This window comes from Ailuropoda melanoleuca, chromosome 11, assembly GCF_002007445.2.
Source record: "Ailuropoda melanoleuca isolate Jingjing chromosome 11, ASM200744v2, whole genome shotgun sequence".
NCBI classification, from domain to species: domain Eukaryota; kingdom Metazoa; phylum Chordata; class Mammalia; order Carnivora; family Ursidae; genus Ailuropoda; species Ailuropoda melanoleuca.
The window spans coordinates 16,719,297-16,744,086 of NC_048228.1; the positions used below are offsets into that span (position 1 = coordinate 16,719,297).

Genomic DNA, 24,790 nt, shown 5'->3' on the forward strand with positions numbered 1-24,790 from the left:
GTGCCGGGGTGGCACAGCGGTTAAGCGTCTGCCTTCGGCTCAGGGCGTGATCCCGGCGTTATGGGATCGAGCCCCACATCAGGCTCCTCCGCTATGAGCCTGCTTCTTCCTCTCCCACTCCCCCTGCTTGTGTTCCCTCTCTCGCTGGCTGTCTCTATCTCCGTTGAATAAATAAATATAAAAAATTTAAAAAAAAAAAAAAAAAGAAGAACCTACTAGAGCTTTACCTGACCTGGGAAAAGGGCATGTAGGTAACTCCCGCTGCTTCTAGCCTGCTAGTCATTCTTGGGGGGAAAGAGAGGTGAGGAACTAAGAATCATTGCTGAATATCACAGCCCAGGGACTCAAACTCACTAAAAAAACTGAACTTTTATCACAAGATTATAGAATGCCTCTCCCCAATATCTTAACACCACATCAACAGAACTTCAAAAGGTTGATTATAATCAAGAGAGCTGTAACACTCAGTCTCTATTTGAAGAGTTCTTTGGGGAACCCCAAAAAAGAAGAGAATAAATAAACAAGGAAACAACAGGAAATTGAAGTTTTTGGCAGTAATAGATTCAGCGAACTCAGTCCAACCCTAGCCAGAGGGACATAAACTTCCTGCCAGAACCCTGACTACTTCAATTCTTATTTCAGATATATTATGTCCAATGTTCAAGAATAACGAAAATTGCCAGGAATGCTAAAAGACAAGAATAAGTTTATTGTGAAAAAACAAAATATGCATCAGACCAATGCAAATATGACATAGATATTTATATTATCAGATAGGGAATATAAAATAAAAATGACCAATACGTTAAGTGCTCTAATGGAAAAAGTAAACAACATGTAAGAATAGATGGATACAGTAAGTGGACAGATGGAAAAATCTAATAAATAAATAAATAAATAAATGGGAATGCTAAAATGAAAAACACCATAACCAAAACAAACAAACAAAAAACAACATTGATGAGATCATCAGTTGATTAGACGTGATTGAGAAAAGAATCAGTGATCCTGAAACTATGCCAATTGTAACTTCCCACACTGAAAAGCAAAGGAAAAAACAAAAACCTTAAGAAATGGAAGATAATATACAAAAACTGAGGGAAAGTAACCAAAGGTACAAGATATGCATGATAGGAGTAACAGAAGAAAAAGAAAAAGGGGCAGAAGAAAAATTCAAGGTAATAAGGGCAGAGAATTTTCCAAAATGAAGGACACAGATCCAGGATGTTCAGAGAACATCATGAGTAAGATATAACAAGATGTCTCCACCTATGCATATTATACTCAAACTACAGAAACCCAAAGTCAAAAAGAAAATTTTGAAAAAACCTTGTAATAGGGGGTAGGGAACAAACAGAGCCTAAATTATGAAAGAACAAGGATAAGAATTTGTAAAATGTTGGGGCGCCTGGGTGGCTCAGTGGTTAAGCGTCTGCCTTCGGCTCAGGGCGTGATCCCGGCGTTCTGGGATCGAGCCCCACATCAGGCTCCTCCGCTGGAAGCCTGCTTCTTCCTCTCCCACTCCCCTGCTGTGTTCCCTCTCTCACTGCCTGTCTCTCTCTGTCAAATAAATAAATAAAATCTTAAAAAAAAAAAGAATTTATAAAATGTTGAAGGAAACAAAAAAAAACAACAACATAGAATACTATTTTCAATGATGTTATCTTTTGAAAGTAAAGAAGTAATGACTTTTTCAAACAAAAGAAAACTGAGAGAACTTTTCTCCAGAAGACCTCCTTTGCAAGAAATGTTAAATCATTTTAAGAGAAAGAAAATGTTAAAGGTCAGAAGATTAGGGAGAGTACCAGAGAAGGAATAAATGAAGGTAAAATAAAATCTTTTATTTTTCTTAATCATAACTGATCTAGTAAGTAACTGTTTATTCAAAGAAATAGTAAAAACAATGTATTTGGTGATTATAGCTTATAGATTAGTGAAATGAATGATAGTATTGTTATAAGAGATGGAGTGAGAAATTGGGAATAGTTTTATAAGATACCTGTGCTATCTGTGAAGAGATTTAATGCTATATAAAAGTGAATGTGGATTATTTTGAATGTATATTGCAACTCTAAGGCAATCATTAAAAATATTTATAAAAGATATGGACTTGATGTTCTAAGAGGGAAAGAAAATGGAGTAATACAAAATAATCAATCAATTAAATCCAAAGAAGTCAGAAAAAGAGTAAGTTAGAAAGAAAAAAAGCAAATACAATAAAAATACTTATGTTACCTAAAAGAAATCCACTTTAATGTTTTTTTAATTTTTTATTTTTTGTATTGAAGTGTAATTAACATACAATGTTATATTAGTTTCAGGTGACCAACATAATGATTCAACAACTCTATACATTACTCAGTGCTCAACACTATAAATGCACTCTTAATTTACTCTATTTCACCTTTCCTCCCACCAGTCTTCCTTTTGGCAACCACCAGTTTGTTCTCTATACTTGAGTCTGTATTTTTGTTTTTCTCTTTTTTTGCTTACTTGTTTTTGTTTGTAAGTTCCACATATGATTGAAATCGTATGGTATATGTCTCTCTGTTTGACTTATTTCACTTAGCATTATACTCCCTAGGTCCATCCATGTTGTTGCAAATGGAAAGATCACATTCTTTTTTTATGGCTGAGTAATATTCTATTGTGCGTGTATATATATGCACCACATCTTCTTTATCCATTTATCTATGAATGGACACTTGGGTTGTGAATAATGTTGCATTAGACATAGGGGTGCATATATATTTTCAAATTAACATTTTTGTTTTCTTTGGGTAAATATCTAATAGTGGAGTTGCTGGATCATATAGTAATTCTTTTTTTAAAATATTTATTTATTTGACAGAGAGAGAGCACAAAACATAGAACAAGGCATATTATAAGAGATAAAGAGGTATATTATGTAATTATTAGGAAGTCAATACTTCAAGAAGATATAACAATTGTTAATGTATAAGTACCCAACAACAGAACTTCAAAATGGGCAAAATGGGTGAAGGGCAGTAGGACATACAAGCTGTCAGTTATGGAATGAGTAAGTCACAGGAATAAAAGGTATACCATAGGAAATATAGTCAATGATATTGTAATAGCATTATATGGTGACAGATGTTAGCTATACTGTGGTGAGCATAGCATTGAATCACTATGTTGTACACATGAAACTAACATAGCATTCTGTGATAACTATACCCCAAATAATTTTAATTTTTATTTATTTATTTATTTATTTATTTATTTATTTATTTATTTATTTTAGATTTTTTATTATTTATTTGACAGAGATAGAGACAGCCAGTGAGAGAGGGAACACAAGCATGGGGAATGGGAGAGGAAGAAGCAGGCTCATAGCGGAGGAGCCTGATGTGGGGCTTGATCCCATAACACCAGGATCACGCCCTGAGCCGAAGGCAGACGCTTAACCGCTGTGCCACCCAGGCGCCCCCCAAATAATTTTTAAAATAAAATTTAGTTCTATCTAAAATACATGCAGGGGCACCTGGGTGGCTCAGTTGGTTAGGCATCTGCCTCTTGATTTCAGTTCAGGTCATGATCTCCGGGTCATGAGATAGAGCCCCCAGTCAGACTCTGTGCTGGGTATAGAACCTGCTTAAGATTGTCTCTCCCTCTCCCTCTTCCCCTCCCCTGCATTCTCTCTCTTTCTCCCTCTCTCTCTCTGTGTCTCCCTCTCTCTCTATATATGTGTTATATATTATATGTAATAAAATACATACACACATAAATTCATATTTTGTATTACATATTATATATAATAAAATGCATACACATATACATTCATATTTTGAACTACAAGAAAATAAAAATATAAAACTTATCAAAACTCATGGGATACAACAAAACCAGTACTTAAAGGGAAATTTATAGCACCGAATTCACATATTAGAGAAGAAGAAACATCTAAAATCAATCATAAGAACTAGGAAGATCGGTAGGAGAAGAAAGGGATAAAGAAAGGGGGGGTAATCATAAGGGGGAATGAAGCATGAGAAACTATGGACTCTGAGAAACAAACTGCGGGCTTCAGAGGGGATGGGGGTGGGGGAATGGGATAGACTGGTCATAGGTAGTAAGGAGGGCACGTATTGCATGGTGCGCTGGGTGTTATATGCAACTAATGAATCATCGAACTTTACATCAAAAACCAGGGATGTACCGTATGGTGACTAACATAATATAATAAAAAAATATTATTAATTAAAAAAATCAATCATCTTAATTTCACTCTTAAGAACAAAAGAAACAAGGAAAAATTAAATGCAAAGCAGACAGAAGGGGGAAATAATTACAGCAAAGTTCAAATGAAATGATAACAGGACATCAATAACAAAGTAAAAAAAAAAAACAAGGCTGATTCTTTGACAAGATGGGTAAATTTGATGACCCTTTAGCTATATAAACCAAGAAAAAGAAGAGAGAAAACACACGTTTTTAATATCAGAAATGAAAGAAAAGTCATTATTATTGATCCTATGAGCATTAAATGGATTTAAACCTTACTCCAAACAATGGAATGTAGTTAATAAAAATTTATCAATACTGGTTCATTAATAATAACAGATACATTATGCTAATACAAGGTGCAATAACAGGGAAACTATATAGGAGAGGGGGCATATAGGTACCCTCCACATTACCTTCTCAATTATTCTACAAATTTAAAATTGTTCTAAAATTAAAATCCTTTAATTAAAATTATACTCTTACATTTCTAATTCTGCTTAGTTAACAATTCTTTTTATTTGAGGCTAGAAAGAATCTAGAATCATGGCCAAATCATTGTTTAATGTTTTATCCATCATTCAGATCAAAACTGAGCAGTTTAAAAACATATAGCCCCCCTCTCTCTCAATCTCTCTCTCTCTATCTCTCTCTCTCTCACACATCCACACTCACACCCCCCCACACACACACTTTTGAGAATCTAAGGAACCTAAGATTCTTTTTTCAAGAGTTTCTATTTCTACCTCAGAATCCCTCCAAATGATTGTGGAATTTGCACTTTATTAGATGGCTTACAATTTTTTTCTCTTCATTCTAAGTTCTTTGGAAAAATTTTAATTTTTTTATTAAAAGAATTTAAATATTTTTTCTTTATCTCTTGAGTAGGACTATTAGAAGTGTGAATGATAAATATATAGCTACAGAATGAGTAGGGTAGTTCCTTGAGATAGGTGTGTCAAACACCAGTAATACTTCGATTGTGTTTTTAAAACATTAGGCATTTTCTGGTTTCTAATAAAAGACTAACATTAAAGTAGTCATAAAAATCTATTGATTCTGAGATATATGAATATACAGACCTCTTATAATATTGTTTGTAACATTTTAGCAGTGATAGCCAGCTCTCTCAAATTTCAGTTTTATTCAGTGCATTCAATTCTTATCTAATAAATTGGATACCTGATACAATGAGTTGTTTTCTTCACACTGCAGCACTGATGACCCTTAACTGTTCTGACACTCAGTCTGAGGTACTGAATTCAGCCTTACGCTGAAATCTCCAGATCTGAGATTTAGTCAGATGCTACCTATGAATGTTGTCTGTTTCTTCATGGTTCTGAGGTATAATGTCATCTGTGATGGAAAGATGATACTGGTGGTCACATTACATTTGATACTAGCAAAAGTGAACCAAGGATCAACTGATTGGATGCTTAGCCACAAAATAGATGCCTTTAGGCTTAAGTGGCTTGGTAGGATACACTTCAAAAGCAATAGTAGATTCTTTGTGACACACAAAAATCTATAGTAGGAAAATCAGAGCTGTACAACAGTCGTTGACAGCATTCCTGTATACAACCAGATTCATAGGAAAATCATGTAAACAACAATCTCTGTATTCATTTGAACAAATATGCCTAGAGCATTAGGATTGGTGACAACTGACAGGATTCCAAAAGTAGACCAGTAAAGGAATGAATTTTTGTAAAAACCAAGCAAAATCTCTGATAGTCTGTAAAGACAGGCAAAAGAAGCTTCAAAAATAAAATAATTTTGAGATAACATTTAGTTATTGTATCATGTAAACAAAAAAAAATCATCTGAAAAAATTTCTGATGACAATCTGGTGAAATCTGATTGCATAAAAAGAAACAAGAAAAAAACACCAATATTACTTTTAAAATAACAAGGTTATTAAAAATATTCTATTGTGGAAACTCCAACAGCTATTCAGACTTATCATCCCAGACTTTCTTTCACCATATTATTAGAAATATATTTTCAGTTTTGAGAGAACTTATTATCTACTCTTGCTCCTTATATAAAATATATTCTTTGGCATATTGAATATAGGTCTAAATATATCTGCTTCCTCTGAGGCCATAATAAAGTCATAAACACACAAGAGAGGTTATATGGCAAGAATGTGCTGCTTCAAACTCCTTCCAGAAAAGAACTTGTCTTTGAACTTTAAGAGGTGTATATTTAGTTGACAGCAGTTAGCTATAGTGCTTTTTGAAGCTGCCTGATTTTGAGCCGTGGTCATCCTCTTCCCATGCATTTGCCCAGCCAGTGACTAAACACAGTGGGAAGAATAGAGTCTGGCTATTTCTTTGCTCCAGAGTTCCCTGTTGGGTTGGTTGGGACATTGTCAGAAGCACAGTGCAGTCGGAGACTTCCTCTGCTTAGCTCCGCTTCCTTCTCTTTCTTTTCATTAATGTGATTTTTGCCTCACAGTCAGGAGTCTTCCTGCCTTGTCCTGTTTCCTCCTCTCTTTCCTTTCACAACAGCATCCCATTAATAAAAGTTTTGCACTCCAACTGCATATCAGCATCTGTCTCTAATAGGTCCTAAATTAGCACAGTTGGGGAAGAGTGCAGTAAAGCAGGTTGGTAGGATGAAATTCGGGACTAGAACACCTGTCTCATTGGCAATGAAGTCCTCATCTGAGGTAGTATGCGGGGCATGGATAGTCTCAACACAGTGTGAAAGCCTTATTGTTAAAGTATCCATTGGGTGATTTGGAAGAAAGTTCCAGTAGAGGGGAATGTTGTGCATTTTGCATAAAAAAGGCTTTGAAAATTAGTAGAACAATGCATGCAAGGACAATGGAACTGACTGGTTGTTATTAACTTGAATTGATGTTTTCAGAGGGATAATGAAAAATTGAAGTCTGTTAATAAACTATGAAAATTAGGTAAGAAGAACAGAGGAACTTTCTGGTTAATGACAGGCAGTGGAAAAGCTAAAGGCTTGCTTCAGGATTTCATAGACTTATCAAGCTTCAAAAACGGTATCTGCTGAAGACATCTGTTATGGCACCTAAGGTGAAAATATCTGGGTAGATACCATTAAAAATTTTGACTCTCATGATTCCTTTATATCCTTAGGGCCTTCACAAGTGACCAAACTCTCCCTATTAAGACTGAGGGAATCCCCAGCATGTGAAGACACTTTACAAATCTCATGCCTGCAAAGCAACTGTGTCCCTCCTTAGGATGTCTGTCCTCACTTCCTCTCCAGATGCCAGGCAGCCAGCTGGGATTAATTTGAAAAATAATGTACGTGGAGGTAATGAAGCAGAGGGATTATAATCCAAAAAACCTCCAAGAATTAGTCAGTTTGCATTGGCAGTAGTATGGGACTGGATTTTGAGGGCATTTGGTCGAAGTAAACAAAACATAATATTTGATACTGAGGAGTTTTGATTTGGAGATAATTCTTTTGGTGTGTGATATTTAACACACTAAGACCTTGGGTGTTTGGGTAGAAGTGGTATGTTTGCAACAACAGGTTAACAAAGACTTAGGTACATGCTATATGGCCACAGATTTGGAAGGACCACACAACTCATTGGTATAAGGTGCTATGGTCTGAAAGTGTGTGTCCCCCAAAATTCATATGTTGAAATCTCAACTCCCAATGTGATGGTATTAAGAGGTGGGCACTTTGAGAAGGTTATAAAGTCAGATCCCTCCTGTATGGGACTAGTACCCTCATAAAAGTGGCCTCAGAGAGTTTGATTGATCCTTCTATTATGTGAGGCTATAACAAGAAGTCTGCAACCCGGAATAAGTCCTTTATCCAACCATGTTAACACCCTGACCCTTGGACTTCCAGCTTCCAGAATTATGAAGTTAAATGTTTATTTTTTAAAAAAGATTTTATTTATTTATTTTGACAGAGAGAAACAACCAGCGAGAGAGTGAACACAAGCAGGGGGAGTGGGAGAGGAAGAAGCAGGCTCTTAGCGGAGAAGCCTGATGTGGGGCTCCATCCCCAGGACCCTGGGATCACGCCCTGAGCCAAAGGCAGAAGCTTAACGACTGCGCCACCCAGGCACCCCTGAAGTAAAATGTTTCTTGTTTATAAACCACCAGTCTGTGATATTTTGTCAGAGCAACCTGAACAGACTAAAACAAGTGGCTCTAAGGAGTGATGCCCATTCCATATGAAGTGAAAATGTCTGAACTATTGTAGCAGACAGTAGAGGAAAGGATAAAAGTATAGTTGGCATATTAGAATGGATATACTATGTGAAGCCTGAAGATCCTTCAAGTATGTGTCTTTTTTTTTCTTATTTTTTTTCTTTAAAGACTTTACTTATTTATTTGTCAGAAAGAGAACATAACAGGGGGAGCAGAAGGCAGAGGAATGTGGGACTCAATCCCAGGACCTTGGATCATGACCTGAGGCTAGAAACACTTAAGTGAATGAACCATTCAGTTATGGAAAGGCATCCCATGATATGCTTCAAGGAAAGAACCAGAACACACCCTTCACCAAACCCATAAGAAATTCACTAGTGAGGGGCGCCTGGGTGGGACAGCGGTTGGGCGTCTGCCTTCGGCTCAGGGCGTGATCCCGGTGTTACAGGATCGAGCCCCACATCAGGCTCCTCCACTATGAGCCTGCTTCTTCCTCTCCCACTCCCCCTGCTTGTGTTCCCTCTCTCACTGGCTGTCTCTATCTCTGTTGAATAAATAAATAAAATCTAAAAAAAAAAAAAAATTCACTAGTGAAAAAAGAAAAAGAAAGAAAGAAATTCAGTAGTGACAGGGGTGCCAGCATCACTATGTTCCCTGGTAGTTTCCCTCTGCAGGTCAGAGATGATAGAACTAGTCACAAAGTAGGCTTGTTAGTATTCTTGGTAATGATGGTACCTGGAACAGTGGAGAGCAGGTGTTAGTGCTTGGCCACCAGTAGCCAGACATGGGTGTCCCAATTATCATCGCAGCCAAGGTAGCTTGACCAGCACAAAGCTGTGGAAATACATCCCTCAGCAAAATAGATGATTAAGCGACAATGATTATGATGTATATGTGGGTATGTAAGTTTAGCATCTATCAAAACCACTTGGAGGTCTTGTAGAAATAAAGATTGCTGAGCTCTATCCTAGAATTTCTAATTCGGTAGATTTTGAGTGGGGGAACACACAACCACACATAAACACACATTCCACACACAGACAGAGGCAGTCCTCACTGAGCATAGGCTCAGATATACATACATTTCGGTTACCAGAGTTTAGCTAAAGAATCCTACTCCTCCCTACATCACTATTCAAATGTCAGTTACACAGTTCTCTTGAGAGTAATTGTAAAAACTACAGTTTTATTCAAGTTCTTCAGTCCACGAATCTCAAATGAATAACAAATACATACCATGATCAGTGACTGATCATTTTATTCCTTTCTGTGGATACACATTTGTTATTCAATTCACACACAGAAAAATGTGTGTAATTGTGCCACCTATTTGTCTCCTACCAAGCAGCACATATGACATTCTACAACAATGCATAATCAAAGAGGGAAGTAGTCAACAACAGAAAAAACGAACAAAAAGGGATCGTGCTGGAAGTGAAATTCAAATCAGTTGAAATGAAGTTTCAGAAGAAATGAATGATTCTGGGAATGCTGAACTGTTGGAGTTGAAAAACCTCTAGATATGCAGTCAGAGGAATTTAGTGAAGATGAACTTATCAGCATAAACAAGATCTGCGGTTATAATGAAAAAGATAAAGATGTTCCAGAGGAAATGGCACTGGCCAAAAAATGTTTCATTAAAGGAACTCTATTTTTCATGACATCGAAAGTGCAGAGAATAAAATGCTAGAAGATGATTCAGATTTGGAAAGGAGTATGTCAGTTCCCCGTGGCATAGAAAAGACTGTTCAAATTATAAGTAATACAGTAAGAAAGTAGTAATCACTGTTCAAAGTTTTCTTTGTGATTTTTCTACAAAAAAATAAGGCACTTTAACTCTCAACATCTCTAACGTTTGAAATTAAAATGCACTAAATAAATATTAGATTTACCATTTTTAGTAAGATAATTTTTAATGTTTTACAAACAAGTTTGGAGGTCATGGAAAAATCATAATTTTTCCTATACATTGTTAAATATGTTTTGCCTGATTTCAGCTTGCAAGGGCATTTTTATGATCTTGCATTACTGTAAAAAAGAAAGTACTCTGTGTGCATGCATTCATGTGTATGTGTGCATGTGTGTGTTTTATAAAACAGCAAAAATGTAAAGGCACATAGTTGGAAGGGGCTGTGAATGCAGAAACTTATTGAGGAAGAACCAGAAACACCATATCCATTTATATCCATAGTCTATCCATATATATATTTATATAATATAAAATTCCTCCATCTTTTTCCTAAAAGGCTCTAATAACATTTATTGTACAGTGGGGATAAGAGAAAACCCATAAATTTCAATGATTGATAGCTGCAGGTTATAAGGTAATATATCCAGATACACAGAGCATCATCCTGGTCTCTCTTTCACGGGAGCATACAAAGATTATTGAAATCCTGGTCAAACACTAGCTTACATTGGTCATCGTTTCATGGACCTACCAAATCATTTATCCATCTTACGTGTGTGCAATTGAAACTAAAATACCCATTTGGGTTTTGGACTTTGGACTGTGGGGCAAAAGTTATCATAGTGGCAATACCTTTGTGGTAAATCTCAACAGTATCATATCTGGGAAAATGTCAGAGATTAATGCTACCTTAAAGATCGATAAGGTGCAGGAGTAGTGGTCCTTGGCAAATCTCCATATGTATCTAGATACTACGTAATTCAGTTAGGGCTTAGAGAAGTACTGTAGACTTTTATAAGCTCACCCAGGACATAGCCACAGCAGTGGCTGCTGTCCATGAGATGCTATCTTTGCCAGAACAGATTAAAACCTCAAGCATATAATACGCAGTCACTGATTTGCTAAATGTGTTCTTTTATATCCCCCTCTAAAAACAAAAAGGTAAGATCAGAAATGGTTCAAAACCACATGGAATTGTCAACAATATACATTCAAAACTCAGTTCCAAGGCTATATTAATGTGTCCATTATCTGTCATAGTACAGTCTGATGAGAACTGAGCCATCTGGTCATCCTGAAAAATCACAGAAATTTATTAAATTAATGATATCTGCTGGTAGGGAGGACTAAGCAGGGGATCGTTAGCACACTGGAGGTTTTGGGATTACCCGTGTAACTCCTGGAGATAGAAGTAAACTTTAGGAAGAATCAGACTTGTTTCTTCGGTGGTGTTTTCAACAGTCCAGGGAAAAGGGCCACACCAGCCCATTTACCTCCACAGTAAGAAGAAAATTGCTACATCTTGTATTCTTTGCCATCCCAAAGAAACATAGTATCTGGTAAACCATTTTTCTCACCTAAGAATAGTCCAACTCATAAACCTAATGACAAGAAGGCTGAGAGCTTTCAATAGGGCCCGGAACAGGAGAGGGCTCTGCAGCGGGTTCAGATTTGAACGCACGCAGTCCTGCAATTCGGGACTAAAACCTGCAGACTCTAGAGCTGATGACCGTAAAAAAAGTTTCAGTGCGGAGTTTGTGGCCCAGTGGAAGAATTGGAAGTTAGCCCCTCCCTCTGGGTTCTGGAGGAAGGTCATATCATTTGCATGACAGAATCACACAGCTTTTAAAAAAGAGCTTTAGTGTAACTGTACCTTATCAGTCACAGAGCCCTTTGCGATGAACACTTCTGAATGGTCGGTCACTTACTGAACCGGATCCTGACATACTGGCCAGCCATGAGGTCTGGAAGGCTAAGCGTCAATCCATTGCAAGGTATAAATGGTATAGAGGACAAAGCACCAACAGTCCTGAAAGGCACAAAGAAGCTGTCTTTGTCCCCAGAAGATCACACTCTGCAAAGGAAAAGCTACAAGATATGGGGCCTTCTGAAAACATTGTAGTCTTGTGTCCAAGGAACTGTGGGTAAAAAATAAGTCAGAATATTGGGGTAACCAAGGAGGTAAAGTTGCTGTTACACAGTAAGGCAGGGAGGTAAACACATGGAATCCAGGCTGTCTGATGCTACTCCCTTGCCCAATTATGTATGAATAAACAAGTACACCACCGAGGGGTCTAGAATATGCCCCGGTAACAGAAACGTTATTTTGAGACTTCGAGAAAAGGCTTTTTTTCTAAACTCCCTTATCTGTCTGAAAGCGGAACCTCCCCAAATAATTCAATTGTCATAAGTCTTTTCCCCAGGAGTTTTGCAACCAGTGACTCTTATCACTAGAGAGAAGTCAGCAGCACACTGAAACAGACATTGTCACAGAACTATCATATCGCCTACCCATCTCTTTTCCTAAGGGCCCATTTATTTTTCCTAAATGTTATTTATTGTCCCATAAGCACTCTTTCTTGCCCCCTTTCCCATTATTATAAATTCTAACCACCTCCTTTAGTCACATCCTTTCTGTGAACTCCTATGTTTGTATGTGAATAAAAAATCTGTCTTTTCTTTTGCTAATCTGTATTTTGTCAGTTTGATTTTCAGGCCCCCAAATGTTGAATATGAGTATCTTCTTATGAGGAAAAAATTGTTCTCACCAGCCTCAATCCTGCATGAGGGAAATATGGCTACCAGAGAAATATGTCCTCAGACCTCTCAGGAACGGGCATCTGGGTCACATCACCAGCTAAGACACAGACCAACAGAAGCAATAGCCAAGGACAAAGGCAATTTAGCATATATAGCTGTGGAAGGAGATGATAAGTGCCTGTTGTTCTTTGAAATCCCCCCAACTTGTAAGTTTCACCTCAGGAAAAAAGGCTCACTGAAACCCAATAGGAGCTACACTGCAAATGTGCATATAAAAGCAAATTTGTGGGTAGGAATGCAAACTAGTACGGCCATTTTGGAAGATAGTTTGGTGGTTTCTTACCAAACTAAACATACTTTTGTCATATAATTCAGCAATCACATTCCTTGGTATATACCCAAAGGAGTTGAAAATTTATTTCCACACAAACCTTCATATGATTGTTTATGGAAGTTTTACTTATAATTGCCAAATCAAGATATCCTTCAGTAGGTGAATGCATATATAAAGAATGCTACATTCAGATAATGGAATTTTATCCAGCACTAAGAGAAATGAGGTATCAAGCTATGAAAAAAAAAATGGAGGGAACTTAAAATATGCATTACTAAATGAAAGAAAGCAATCTGAAAAGATTACATAGAGCATTATTCGAAATAGATGACATTCTGGAAAAAGTAAATGTATGGAGAAAGTAAAAGGATCAGTGCTTGCCACAGCTGCAGGGGAGTAGAGCTGGGGAGGAATGTCCAGGCGAAATACAGAGGATTTTTAGGGCAGTGAAACTATTCTGTGTAATACTTAATGATGGATACATGCCATTATACATTTGTCCAAACCCATAGAATGTACCACCAAGAGAGAATTGTACTTAAACTGTGGGCTGTGAGAGATTATGATGTGTCAGTGCGGATTCATGGATTGTAACAAATGTACCACTTTGGTGAAGGACATTAGTAAAGGAGGACCATATGCCTGTGAAGGGACATGGGATAAATGGAACTGTCTATCCATTCTCTGCAATTTTGCTGTGAACCTAAAACTTGTTTTTATAAGAATGAAGAAAATAAATATGTGAAGCACGAATGGACTGTGCCAGCAATGGAAATGTAGTGTTCAGATATCCCTTCAAGAAAGAACTTGCCATGTAACAACAGGGAGTGCAGTTAGCCTACAGCCTTTGTTGTCTTTAGCATTTACACTGAGGCCATGCTATCCTCAGGCTACCCCCAGACAATAACTAAGCATGTGAGGGTACCAGGGTGTGGCTGTTTCTTTCCACTCCTATTCTATCTCAGTATTGCTTCATGGTGGATTTAATCTGACACTGGGTACAACAGATCAGATGGACAGATGGGCAGATGGCAGAAAAGTGGAGGATACATGGTAAATGACTTAGCAGAATGCAAAAAAAAAAAAAGTTTTTGAAAACTGTGGATGTGATTTGTATATAATAACCCAAGAAAATCTTCACAATTGCAAACACTAAGTACAGTAGTTGGAAGGTGGAAGAATTGAGTTTAAATCAGGGAAAATGACTGAACATAAAGAAACAGCCTACTGAGTCTGCTCCATAGAACTTTTCAGCTATGTATTCATTTCTTTCTACAAATGCAGAGTGTATATCTGGGTAAACTTAAAATTGAGAAACTGGAATATGAATCGCCAGATAGGTAGGGGAACAAGTAAGTAGCACTAATATAAAACATATTTACATAAAATATAGTGGGTGACGTTTATATAATAATAATAATAAATTGATTATAAATTTTATAATACAGTTCTACTAATAAGAATGAAATTCACTTTCAGAGAAGGAGTTATGGATTGAATTGTGTTCCCCAAAAATCACATTAAAACCCTAATACCTCTCAGTACCTCAGAAGGTGACCTCATCTGAAGATAGTGTCTTTACAAAAGTAATCAAGCTAAAATGAGATTAGGGTGGGCCCTGATCCAATATGACTAGTATACTTATAAAATGGGGGGGGGGAGGAGACAGACATGCTTATGACCACCAGTCAGAGATCAGTGTGATATGTCTACAAGTTGCTGGAAAACCACCAGAAGAGAGACTTGGAACAGATTCTCCCTCGGAGCCCTCAGAAGGAATCAATTGTGCAAAACCCTGATCTTGAAGTTCTAGCTCCATAATGGTGGAGACAATAAATACTGTTAAAAGCCACCAATTTGTGTATGGCATTCCTAGCAAACTAGGGGTAACATTCCACTTAATTAAAATTCAAAGTTAGTATTCCTTAACAACAAAAAAAGGATTTCAAATGCCAATCTATGACGATATGTGATGAGATTTTTTGTATTTCATCTTTGAAAATGCCTTTTCACAAAGACAGGTACTGACAAATAACTGATATAAATCAATGAGTATATGATTTTAACTGAGCTTGTTCAAGACTTGGAAGATACTTATCAAATTCTCTTAGATTCTTCTATTGATATTTGCCTTTTAGCACATCATTATGTTGCAGATTAATCACTTCCAATTACAGGTTAGGTGGAAGCTCTTCAACTGAACAGTTAAATGTATTTTGAAATATGAAAATTTCCTTTGCATTTTCATGGAGATCTGGAAAAAGCTGTAGCTTGAGCTCAGAAAATATGTCTGCTGCAAATGGGGTGAGAAGTGGTGGCCTCGCTTTACTTTAAAATTTTTTTTTAGAGTTGGGGAGGGGCAGAGGAAGAGGACAGAGAGAATCTTAAGCAGGCTCCATGCCCAGTTCTGAGACTGATGGCGGGGCTCAATCTCACAACCCTGATATCGTGACTGAGCTGAAATCAAGAATCAGTTGCTTAACTGACTGAGCCACCCAGGCTACCCTTACTTTAACTTTTGATAGCATGGCAAGTATACAAAGCATTTGACATTACTGGTGATTCAAACATTAGTTCTCATCTAAATGACATTATTGTAGCCTAAGTTGTGTACATTAGCGCTTTTTTATTTTTGCCTTGTAATTCTAGGTTGAATTCATTTAAAGAATATTATCAAGCCTGCAGCAAATGCTTATTTCCAAAGACATTCCGTGTTTGATAGTAGTAGATGAGGGCAGTTCTTTTTCATCAAAATTTGAGCCCATAAAGTTGAAATAACACTTAAAACTTCTCCACAATGGTAAGTACCAGGGCAAATCCAAATATTTAACTTCTATTTTTGACGAAAATGTATAGAACTAATGTTGGTTAAGTCCATAAGATCAAATGAAGCTCATCATTGACTCTTATATTTAATTACACGAGATTCAAATAATTTCCTCATATTTACCTTCTAATAATTAACACAATGAATAAACATAATCATTAAACTTCTTAAATTCTTGCCAGCTTTTAACATTTGTCCAATTTTGCCTTTTTCTGTTCCACACACCTTTTCTCCACCATCAATTATAATGTGTGTTAGCAAATTCCAAAATGTACTTTGGTTTCAACTTCATCTTGACCGTGTGTGTGTGTGTGTGTGTGTGTGGAGAAATTCTATTGTGATAAAATATTTTTTTTTAACTTTTCCAATTTTCTGCTCATTTTTTGTGAATTGGGAATATTGTGATAAATGCCTGTTCTTGTAATGTCAATATATATTATATTATTTTAACCCAGCTAGAGGATACTTGCATAATAACTAAAATGCTTTGCCATGTAATTATAAAACAAAATAATCTATACTCCACTGTGCCTAAAAGCATGACAATTGAACTCTATTTTTTCTTTTTACATGATAGATATGCACTGATAATACGTGCAAGAAAAAAATTTGTGTTACGATATGTATGACATTAAAAATGTTGTAAAGTTATAGCTACAACACTGCAATTTACAGGAAGCCCAGCAGCAGTGTGAAGCAATGGGAGCTCAACTACAATCTCAGTCATAACTACTCAACTAGTAAAACTGATGTTATAAGGCAAAAGCTGCCACAGGCAGTACATAAACAAATAATCTTGGCTGGATTACAATACAATTTTATTTATAGATAAAAACATTTGAATTTCATATAATTTGAATGTGCCAAATCCAGAGCAAGCAAGAAACTCCAGATGTGAAAGCCTCTGTCATGAAAAACAAATAAGAAATAATAAACAGAAAACAAGTATTCAGAGGAAAAATACAGTTAGTAAAATCTTACAGAAAGTAGAAAAACAATAGTAGAAAAAATGTCAAGAACAGAATCATTTCAAGAGGTCCATTATTCAACCAGCGAGAGTTTGAGAACTGAAAAAGAGAAAAAATTTGAGTGACAAAATGTACCAAAGAAATAATAATTAAAATACATCAAAACCAAATTTGTTAGGTTTCTGGTTTGAGAAGACCCATTCTGTGTCTAATATGGTAATAATTATTTAAAAATCCTAATATATACATCATAGAATAATTAACATCAAATGTAGAGAGGGGATCTAAAGATTGAAATGTGAAAACTAGGAAAATAATAACAAAAAAAACCCCGAAGAAACAAACAATATATTTGCATGCAAATGATTGTGACTTAAATGGCATAAATCTTTACAGGAATAAAATGGTAAATAAAATAACATAAATATTTTACATTTCTGAGGAAAAATTATTTCCAACCAAAAAATATGTAATAAAAGAACTTTACGATATGCAAGTTCTTCCTTTAACGTAAAGCAATGAGTTGGTATACTCTACAAAATGAGCAAACAAAGCAACAAAATTTTAAAAATGAGTTATAAGATCCAGCGAATAAAAGATTCACAATATAAAAAAAAGATAGAGAGAATTTCTCTGAAGATGGTGAAAAGAATATTTAAGATGCTCCTGTGCAGTAAGTCTAATGAGCAAAGGTCTAGATAGAAGACAAATGACAGAGGGACGCTTGAAAGATGTTTCCAAGAAGAAACTGGAATTAATCATTTAATTTACATGTTTGGCTTTATTGAGAGAAGTACAGTTGAAAACCTGTAGAGCATATTTATGTAAGAAGAATTAAATACTAAATAACAGCAATAAACAAGCACATATTAATCCAAAGGGTTGGGGGCAGAGCAAACCCAACAGAAATAAAAGTAATTATAGGATTGAATGATATTCATAAACAATATTTACATGAACAATATTTAAGTCAAGGCATCAAATTATGATATAATTTTTATTGGTAGTCTTAGAGAGGAAAGAGAGTCAACTGGAGCAGTCAAGGGATTATAAAGTAGATTTATTACACTGTTTTCATTGCTGGAAATCACTAAATAATGTGTAAAATTGAAGAAAATGAAATAAAGAAACAACAGAATCAACCTATCATCTATCTATCTATCATCTATCATCTATATAAATAAAACTATATATAATAGTTACACATATAATATGTGTATATATATATATATAACTACATAAAAAATATTTAAATAGATATAAAAAGATTTTAAAGTGGTTGCCTATGGAGAGTAAGGTGCCAAATCGGGGACTTTTAAAACTACATTCTGCATTAATTTACATCTCCTAGAAAAGTTTTAATTCAGGACTCTAATCAGGCTGAGTTCCCTGGCAATCAGTCAGAGCCTCTTATCATGGTAAAGACATAATGAATATGGATCAAAGTTGAGTAATGGCTTCTCATTATTCATTTAAAGAAACATTTGTTGAGCTCCACCTATATCCAGTTGCAGTCCTAAGGTGTTTTAGATCATGATCAAGAATCCCAGAAACCTGCTTCCAAACAGTCTACAACTAGGTATAAGAGATAAGAGGAGCACAAGCAGAATAGTAAGTTCAAAAGTAATGACATCAATAAAAGTGCTTATCAAAATTTACTGGGTCCTTTCCATGTGTCCAGATCAAACCTAAGTGCTTTATATATATTATCTTTCTTATTTACTCTTTTAAGCACTAACCTGAGGAAGTGGGCATTAACATTAGAACCACTCTACAAAAAATAAAACTGAAGTATTAAAAGATTCAATAAATTTGTTACCCAGCTAAAAGTTAGCTAAGATGCATATTCTGAATTATGCTCTCATGCTCCAGGCTTAACCACTCAAAGATACTGTTTTTCCAAGAGGGAAAAAGAAATTTTGGTAAAAACTTACTGGAAATAAAGGAGGTCTCATAGTGGCTTTTAAACATGACTTTTATGATATATCCATAAAAAATTACTTAAGCAAGCATAAAATAGTAAGAAGAATATTCATTATAGCATTGTAAAAGCAAAATTTGAAAAAATATTCAAATTAATAGGTTATTTAATTATATGTTTACATTCCTATCTCAGACTTATATGTAAATATTAAAATAAAGTAAATCTTTCTACAAAAATAGAAAAGAAACAATACATTTAACAAAAAATAATTTAAAGAGAGGCAGGTGGTACCCTTAAGTTATATTTTTGGTTCAGTGTGAAGAGTTATCTACCTTTTCCCTTTATTTTTTTTATTATTTTATTTTATTTTATTTTTTTATTTTATTTTATTTATTTTATTTTTTTATGTAAAGTTCGATGATTCATTAGTTGCGTATAACCCCCAGTGCACCATGCAATAAGTGTCCTCCTTACTACCCATCACCAGCCTATCCCATTCCCCCACCCCTCTGAAGCCCTCAGTTTGTTTCTCAGAGTCCATAGTCTCTCATGCTTCATTCCCTTCTGATTACCCCCCCCTTTCTTTATCCCTTTCTTCTCCTACCGATGTTCCTAGTTCTTATGTTCCATAGACAAGAGAAACCATATGATAATTGTTTTTCTCTGCTTGACTTATTTCACTTAGCATTATCTCCCTTTATTTTCTAATAGTGTGGAATGTGACATTAAAGATATTTCCTCCTGTGGTATTCTCAAAAAAAAAAAAATCATTTCATTTACTCTTGGAAAAAACAGATAAAATTAATCTTAATTTAGGTCATCATTATATATTTGAAATCATTGTGACAAAAAGAAAAATGGGCAGTGATTTTTAATACCACATTTACAAAAATTATTCATTTTTCACTTAATTCATAAAATGAGCACTCACAAATGTGAACTTTTTCTGATGTGATTTACCCTTTTGCAACATGATCAATAAAACAAAAATATACAGTAATGACTCTTGGTTTTGTTGGTTATAAAGACTACTTTGGGATGGGGAAGTCACCATGTAGATTCCTTGACTCTACCTACGGAGATTATTTCACTACAAGATATTGGTCCTGCATTTTAGTATTCTTTCCAGTAAGTCTAACCCCTAGTGATTCTAATACAAATGGTTTTTACATCATAATGGGAGAAAATCTGTATAGTATACTCCAAAATTCATATGTCTCTAAAATACCTGCTTATCCTTTAAATTTTTCAATTCAATGAATATAACATGGACCCAACTTTGGAGGAAGCAGTTTCTCATTTAATATAAAAGATATTTTTCTCTCTATGCATACATCATAAGAATGAATCAAGTGCAAAATATTCTATATAAATGCCAAAGTGTCATATTACAAAATGCTAAAAATTATTAAACTGAGTGTAACTGCTACCATTTGAATGGATGTGTACCTACAACTTGTATTAGTTATACGTTGTTATGTAATAAACTATTCCAAAATGTAGTTAATTAAAACCTGAAAATTTGAAAAAAAAAACATGAAAATTTGCCACCTCACAGTTTCTGTGCTTCAGAAATCTAGGTCTGGCTTAGCTGGCTGTTGAAAGGATTTAGTTCCACATAATCCTTTGGCCAAGGGCCTTCCTCAGTTCCTTGCCCTTGCACCTCTCCAAAGAGCATCTCTCAATATATCATCTTGCTTAATCAGAGTTCCAGCAAGAGAGAGAGAGAGTATGGCAGATATTTTAACCTATTCATGGAAATGGCATTGCCTCATTTTGTTCTATTTTACTTGTTAGAAGCAGTTCATTGGGTTGAGCTCACACTCCCAGGATAGTAATTGGCCAAGACTGTATATACCAGGAGGCAAAGTCATTGAGGGCCATCTTTGAAAGCAGACCATTCTACTTATTCAACATGTCACCATGAGCAACCTCTTGCCAGCACCCAAAAAGAAAATAGGGTTTTCAGCTCTACAACCACAAGGAACTAAGTTCTGCCAACAACCTGAATAAGTTTGGTGACAGATCTTGAGCTCCACATGAGAATGCTGCCCAATGGATACCTTGATTGCAGCCTTGTGAGACAGTGAGCAGAGAACCCAATTAGTCAAGCCCAGAATTCTGACCTACAGAAATTGTGAGATAGTCAAAAGGTGTTTTTGAAGTTGTTTACATGATAATGTATTGTAAGGCAAGAAAAATTAATATACATTTTTTTCTAAGATAACCTTGCACTTCAGTGGCAACTAATTTCAATATACCCCAGCTGATTCTTCTTGTATCTCCCTTGACAACTGTAAATAACATACATTTTAAGCATTTTGTAAGAGCTTCCTAAAATATTTTCTGCTCTAACACATCACCAGGTTAATTTTATTTTTCAATTTATATTACTGTAATCTTTATAGTAACAAACAAGTCATATATTCTGTTTTGACCAAATAAACGTTGAAATATATGTTAACTATAGTCAGAATACTATTAATTATTTGTTCATTACACTAATGGTTAATATTTTATAACTTTTATACAAATATGTATAAGTTGTTTAAATGACTAGAAGACTTGAAATTTCGAAATCTGACAGAATTAGAGTTGGTTATCATGTTTAAAAGTTAAAAGTTTGAGAACTTTCTGTTCTAATATTTGTTGGATATTAACTAAATATTTGAATTGAACCTAACTTTAGATTTGTGATTTTGTCTTTACTAATATTTGCATTAAATATTCTAATATATTTCCTTTTTATGTTTTGACATAACATCATATCATGCAGTGGTATGTGTCAATAAGCACATTATGTCTACATTTAAAAGACCTGCATTAAAACAGGAAATAAAACTATGCACATTTTCTTCAGTGCTGATTTTTAAATGTAAACAAATCTATGTAAACTATATGTAAATGCTTTTTAGGGTGAAATGCTTAACTTGTTGTTCATGCATACATGCTATACATCCTTCTTTAGAACCATGAGTCTTTGACTAGCTAGGATCTGTGCTAGTTGAAATGAACATAAAATATACACAAAGTTATATTCATTAGTGAGGAAGATTATCTTCACATTAGATTACCATCTAAGTTTAAAAAATAATGTGGAGGACTAATTGGTTAGCCATTTAAAAGGGGGCCAGATAAGAAAAAAAAAAAAACAACTGATAATACACGAAAATACAATAAAAACTCCTACAGACTATTTAGTATTTGGAAAGATCTGTACAAGTTGGATATATACATTGGGAAATAAACCACATTTTCTTTGTATCCACTACTGATTTCAAGGGGAAAATTCTATTTTGAACATGTTTGTATCACCACATTATCTAAGGAAGCTAAGTCAATTAAGTTTACAATGTAAAACTCATATATGAACTTAGTTATTTTAGCAAACATCTTAAAGAAATTAGGTAAAAAAAATATTAAAGCCTTAGTCTAAAGAAAAAAAAAACCAGTTATCTTGTATACTTCTATTCCTTTAAAAAGCTGTATTTACTCCACTTGGACATTAGAGATTTTATTGGTCTGCAATATCTATAGGTGATATTGATTTACCTAATTAACATACCGTATCTGGTACAACAGGTACAACTGGGGCTACCATTTGGTTAAGCTTACATCAAAATTCATTATTATCTGTCATAATATACCTGATTTTTCCTGAGGTAATATGAATGGATTGAAGCTAGATATAATAATGATCACCACCAATATATCCTATATGATGCAATAATTTCTGTAATTCCTCCTGGAACACTGTGCTGTATTTGCTTTGCTATCTGGGCCTGGGGCAATTTCAGAAGCTTACACCTGGCCAATTTTATCACAATGGACAATTATCTGCAGGTCAGGAAACCAACATGAGAGCTTTGTCAGCTGCTAAGAGTATTTCAATTATCCACTTGGGATTAAAGGAAATGAAGATTCTGTTTTCAGCAGTCTCATTGGTCTCACTGAGAGCAGGATGTGGACCAAAGATTCATTTATCACTTGATCTTCCATAAGTCTATACTCAGAAGGCCCATTATGATAATTCAAGTCCTGGAGAGCTGGGGAATTCCTCTGAGTTTTGCTGAAGAATAAAATTTTTTGAACAAATTATTATTCACAAGAAGAATAACAAAGTGTGGCACATTTAAATCCCTTCCTTATTCCTTTGAATAAATTCCTAATTTCAGTTTCCCCATAATGGGACAAAAAACGTCTAAAGACTACAAATCCAAGCTTTTATGAACAAGGTATATATTATGCCATTCATTTAACCTTCCAACTATTTGGTTTGGGTATTTAATTATTACAAGCTCCACATTAGGAAATGCATGAGGGTTTTTTGCAAAACAATGAGCCATTTCTGGACTGAAGAGGCATACATATAAAAACATACTTGCTGGAGGTTCTAGTCCAAGATGGAAGTGTAGAAAGACCCTGAACTCACCTTCTCCATAGAACACACCAAATTATAGCTTTTGATAGAGCAATTCCTCTTGCAGAATTAAGGGCTGACTGAACAGCTTCAGCACAACAAAAGATAGACTATAAAAGATAACAACAAGAGAGACAGAAACACGGCAATGAAAAAACACTCCACCCTCAATACCACAAACTGCAGTGGGAAGGGATAGTACTCAGGGACCAGAAGCAGATTTTTCTGTTTTGGGGCACACACACACACACACAAAAAAACAGTGGTTTAGAAGAACAACTAGCATATAAAATAACCAGCCCTAGATTGCCACCAAATAGCCAGGGAGCTGCTGGAACTATCTCTGGGTGAAAGGGCATGGTAGACATGGTCTAAGCTACCCTTCCACCTTGAAAACACAGACTAGTGCAAGGTCCAGATGCACTAACTGGTCTGCTGCCTCAGTGAGCCCTGGACTCCTACCAGCCCCAGCCAACTCAACAACACATTAAAAGGACTATTCACCTCAATCAAGTGGGATTTATTCTGAGGATGCAAGAAGAGCTCAATATTGACAGATCAATCAAAGTGATACACAACAACAAAAAGAAGAATAAAGATCATGATTGTTTTTACAGATGTAGAAAAATATTTAACAAAATTCAACATTTGTTCATGATAAAAACTCTCACCAAAGAGGGTTTACGGAGAACATACCTCAATATAATAAATTCCATAAATAAAAAACCCACATCTAACATCATACTCAATGGTGAAAAACTGAAATGTTTTCCTACAAGATGAGTAACAAGACAAGGAAGTCCACTCTTGCCACTTTTATTCAGCATAGAACTCCTAGCCACAACAATCAGACTAGAAAAATGAACAATAAATTGGTAAGGAAGAAGATAAACTGTCACTATTTGCAGCAAATATACCATATATAGAAAACCCTAAAGATTCCACCAAAAAACAATTCAAAGTAATAAATTAAGTCAGTGAAGTTTCAGAATACAAAATTAAAACTCAGAAGTCTGTTGGATTTCTATACACTAATAACAAAGTAGTAGAAAGAGAAATTGAGAGAAATCTCCATTAATAATTGCACCAAAAAGAATAAAACACCTAGAAATAAACTTAACCAAGGGGGTAAAAGACATATACTCCAAAAACTATAAAACAACGTTGAAAGAAATTGAAGAGGACAAAAAATAAATGAAACATATCCCGTGCTCATGGATTGGAAGAATTAATATTGTTAAATGTCCATACGATCCAAAACAGCCTACAAATTCAGAGTAATCCCTATCAAAATTTCAACAGCATTTTTCAAGAGCTATAACAAATAATACAAAAATTTGTATGGAACCATGAAAGATTTGAAGTAGCCAAAGCAACCTTGACAAAGAACAACAAAGCTGGAAGTATCTTAGTTCCAGATTTTAAGATATGCTACAAAGCTATAGTAATTGAAACAATATGGTATTGACAC

The 24,790-nt window shown here is 35.2% G+C and overlaps 1 pseudogene; it reads right to left on the reverse strand.

Moving 5' to 3' along the window:
• The window catches only part of LOC105241859, a 164,285-nt pseudogene that overhangs the window by 43,099 nt on the left and 96,396 nt on the right, over positions 1-24,790 (reverse strand).